This window comes from Corvus brachyrhynchos, unplaced genomic scaffold, assembly GCF_000691975.1.
Source record: "Corvus brachyrhynchos isolate BGI_N302 unplaced genomic scaffold, ASM69197v1 scaffold331, whole genome shotgun sequence".
NCBI lineage: Eukaryota > Metazoa > Chordata > Aves > Passeriformes > Corvidae > Corvus > Corvus brachyrhynchos.
The window spans coordinates 5,315,772-5,320,670 of NW_008237229.1; the positions used below are offsets into that span (position 1 = coordinate 5,315,772).

The 4,899-nt window shown below is 36.4% G+C and overlaps 1 pseudogene; it reads right to left on the reverse strand.

Moving 5' to 3' along the window:
* Positions 1-2,267, reverse strand: part of LOC103612460 — a 31,919-nt pseudogene extending 29,652 nt beyond the window's left edge.
* Positions 2,268-4,899: the final 2,632 nt, after the last annotated feature.

Genomic DNA, 4,899 nt, shown 5'->3' on the forward strand with positions numbered 1-4,899 from the left:
TCCTGCTGACATCACTGATTTCATTAGTTTGGCAGAAATATTAAAGTTTCATTTTAATGAAAGAAAAATCAAAGCAGAAAGGCTTAAAGGTTCTCACACAAATCTGTTTTGGGGACAGGAAATGGAACTTTCTGTTTTAGAGCATAGCCATTCTCATATACCTATTATTTTTCCTGAATTATCCTTTTCCTAGTTCAACTCTACTTTTTATGTCCATCATGCTGCTAAAAATCCCTGTTAAAAGTCTGTTTAAGGAAATGAATGTTGCTGGATTTTTTCTCTTTCTGGCAGAGGCTTACAGAGCTGTTTCCTAAACAATGCCCTCAAATACAGCCTGGATATGAAAACTTCCTGCAGAGGCAGTTCACTTAAGGTTCAGGCTATCCTTAATTATAGGATGCTGTCAGCTCAGAAATTTCTCCAAGAAAGACCCTAACTTTTATAAGGCAAAGAAGCTTATGAGTTTTTAAATGACCTTCAAAATCCAGGGAGAAAGCTAGAGAGTGCAAACAATGCATCTTTCCTATACGGCATCCTTAACCTTTTTTTGTTGATGCATCCAGGACCTGACACAGGCTACCTTTCTAGCAAAGAAAGTTATATTATGCTTCTTCTTTTTCTTAAGCCCTTTTTGTAGACCTTTATTGGGAAAAAGCTTGGTAAACAGCAAAGTGACAGTTAATCATTTTCTGATAATGCACATCTCTCCTACAAGATCAACTCAAGCACACAATGCTATGTAAAATCTCCTCCCTACACACAAAAACACACAAAAAAGAGAAAACCAAAAGCAAAGAAGACCACCCCAAACACCAAATGCCAAACCCAAATACCCTGTTTTCCAGACAAATGCCTTGGCAGAATACAAGACCACTTCTTTCCTTTCCACTTTTTGATCCTGAACTGGCTTTAAATGTTGGAAGAGGTATAAAACGAAGCACTCAAACTGCCCCTTGAAACAAGCATTCTTCAGAACAAACAAGCGAACTCTTCCCCTAAAACTACCGTGGCTTAGAGATATTCAAAATAGAAAACAAAAAAATATTTGCTAGCAAGCTTTTGAATGAATAATGAACTAAACACTGTCCACTCTAAACCTTGGAGGGGGATTAAGGACACAGAAAATATGTAAAAACAACTACATCGTATAAAATTTTTACATATGTAATGAAATGAAAAAATAACCAAAATCTAAAGAAAAATTTAAAATTCTGTTCTACTGTAATGAATTAAGCTGGAATTTTTTGGCGTTAGTTCAGGCTTTTTTTTAATCTTTCCACCCCAAATACACTGCTACATAACAATCCTCAAGTAAAAATCCCTTTCCTACCAAAATTCAGAACAGATATTTCTTATGTATGTTGTTGCTTTGCAGAACTTCATTTGTTTAGACAAAGTCAAACAAAACAGCAGAGCTTTTACAAGAAAGGTATCACAGTCAACTGTGACTAAATGGAGCCAAGGAATATCTGCTGCAATCATTTGTTTTAGTAAAAGTAGCATAATTGTGCCATAAACTCCTGCCTGTTACACTGCAACATATTACATCTGTTTTATGCTAATGTAGTTCCAAAGAAATCAATGATATTTATACTGACATAAAGCTGTGGTGAGTCATATTCTCAATTAGTCTTCAGTTTGAGACGGAATACCAGAGATTTTTCTTTATTTTCCAAAATTTAGCCGGTAATTTTGTTCACCGATTTCTAAGAAGCTGAAAGTTTAATTACATCTATAGGGCTTCAGAGTACCCCTTGAAAAATCATCACAAGTTATTTTAAGCAGATTTAACTTTTAAATTAAATTATTGTGACTGCATAGATCTTTTGTTTCATTAATATGTTCATAACAAGAGGCATTGATCTCTGGCAGATTTTTTTTCAACTGTGTGATCCATAGGAATCATGAAATGCCTGTGAAGTAGCATATCTGCCCCAAAAAAGGCTTATCAACTATCCCATCATAACTATCCTAACATATTGAACCTGCCATCAGTCAGATATATTATGCTCTTATTTTGATGGTTGAATTCAACTCCCCTTAGTCAAAATCATGTGCGAAAGCCCCTGTCAGTTTTAAACACAACACATACGACTTTTAGAGACTAAGCCAAACAAGGAGTGGCAGAGGGGCTGGGGTTGTTTAGCCTGGAGAAGAGGAGGCTCAAGGGATACCGTATCGCTCCCTACAACTGCCTGAAAGGAGGCTGTGGCCAGGTGGGAGTCGGCCTCTTCTGCCAGGCAATTAGTGACATGATGAGAGGACATGGCCTCAAACTGCACCAGGGGAGGTTTGGGTTGGACATCAGGAAGAATTTCTTCATGGAAAAGCTTGTTAAGCATTGGAACAGACTGCCCAGGGAGGTGGTGGAGTGATCATCTCTGGAAGTGTTCAAGAATTGGCTGGACGTGGCACTTACTGCCATGGTCTAGATGACAGGGTGGTGATCAGTCAGAGGTTGGACTTGATGATTTGCAGGTATTTTCCAGCCTAAATGATTCTGTGATTCTGTGGTTTTGAACCACTCAAAGTGAAAAATTGCAGTTCTTTCTTTTCATACAATTTTGTCTAGTTTTAGTGCATTTTTTTACTTTTGTTAAAGTGAAAGAGATTTTTTTTAAAAGGTAGTGATGTGTGTGTTCAAAGGCTTACCAGAATAATCTGATACATTAGGCAGACAAGAATTTAAACAGATAATCTGAAGTAAACCTTGCTGGGATAATTTTAGAGTTGGTTGATTGAATTTAGGTTGATCAGAAATAACCAGAGACCTTGACTTAGCAGGCAGTTAATGCCTAAAGATCTAATGGGAGAGGGCTCTTCATGAACACGATGGACTGCCACACACAACACTTCAGGTTTTGGGTTATTCAAACTAACATCCTGGATCAAGAGGTCCAAGGTCAAAATTGCATTTTACAGCTTAGTTACACCAGTGTTTGTATCCATTACAAGCTATATTTATTTTGTAATGGGAAATGTGGCTATACAGAATTACTATTTTGTTTGATTATTTTTCAAAACATAAAATCAAAGTTGTAGCTGTATTTTGTCCCTAGATTCCTGGGATTGAAAGTTTTGTGTATTGGTTTTTTGTTGTTTCTGTTGTAGATAATGGCAAATGGTATTTCCTGGACATTATTTCTCAGTCTCTATGGACTTTTTTTACACAACTCAATCAACTACATTTTTCACCAGGCTTGAGACAAATACATATGTGTCCCCCTTTCATTTAAGTAGGAATTCTATTGCTTCAAATATATACATATAAAATAATATACAGAAGATGGCTGCTGAATGAATTCATCAAGTGGTGAATAAATTCTTCTGAGAACAAGATACAATTTTCTGGCATTCTGATATTAGTCATTCTTTGTACAGGATGGGTAGCATTAAAAGCATCTTAAATAGTTCTCAGTTTGCTTTTCTGAAAAGATTTTGACAGTGTTAATTACTTCTGCTAACAGAAATTTCCGACACTTACACGACCTTCTGCTGCATATGAAAAAGGCTGTCCATGGTTGGTGTACTGATAAATGCAAGGAAAATCCCAGGAACTGAAATTAAATGAAACTAAATAAATCTTAACATTACCAAGAAAGAATTTCCAATGACTTCACCAAAACACAGATTATACTTCTTCTGGTGGGGGAGCAGGCATTTCTGTATGAAGAAATGAACTCCTTTGGAATGTAGCAATAACATGCACTGATGGCAAGAGAGAAGAGAAGCACAGGATTCTCCTTTAGCACTTACCACCTACCACTCCTTCCAAGTGGCCATTTTATCGCTAACTGAAAATAAAGTTATTCCTGCACGTTGGAGAGAAAGCACAGAACATTTTCGAGAATCATTTGAAAAAGTGCATAGGCTGTCAAGGATCTTCCTTCTAATACATTATGGCAAATACACTCCCAGTACAGGATAAGGAGATTTATTACCATTAAAAGGTATTTCAGTTCAGAGAGAGAATAAAATAATCCGCCCCGAAGAGCTGTGTTCTGGGTGATTACATTTTGACCTCAATTCCTGCTATATTCCCTAGTGAATTTGTCCATACAATAATGTTTCCCCTGCTGGGACCTAGTCCAACACCACCGAAAATTAGATTTTTCTATTGATTTTTATGGTCATTTCCTTCTCAAAATCAGTTGTTGTTAAACCATAAAAAAAAATTTTCCATGCTCACTGTTCCATCATAATATGTTTTGAAAAGCATATTGGAGAAATCCCACAATGTTAAAATGCATGTTTAACCACAGAGAGATTCAGTAATACTCATGGAAGAATACAAATCCTTATAATCCATTGCCGTGCTACAATTTTTTTTCTCGTTTTATTTTTACAGGATGCCAACTTCCTGTCACTAAGAAAGTTAGCTTTAAAAACAGTATTTAAAGGTATTTTTGTGACTCCTCAATCATATTGCCCTATAAAACTGTATAAAAAATTTGCTTTATTCAAAATGGAGAGGGAGGATTGCTGTCATTATGTGATTACACTGGCAAATTACTGTCAACAAACACCCAAAGTGAGCAGAGAGAATTTTTCTCCTATAAATCTCCTGAGAGCTACACAGAACCCCAAAAACTCCCCATAAGCTGTGCCAGCTTCTGGCAACCTCCTGCTGTATGGCTCCACTCCTTGTGTTGTATTAATATATATTTTTTTCTGGGATGCTTTGCAAACCTTTAATTATTGCAGAATAATTTTGGACAACGCAAGATTTTTCACTCCAGAGTAGCAGTTATTAGGTCAGAAATCAGCATGCAGGTGAATTCAATATTCCTTTTTTAAACTTATTTTTAACGCTGAAAACTGTACATCTTGCAGGCATGAAGTAATAACACCAGAAGTTCTAAGGAACAGTCTCCTGAGCTGTGGACTAATGAAAACCTG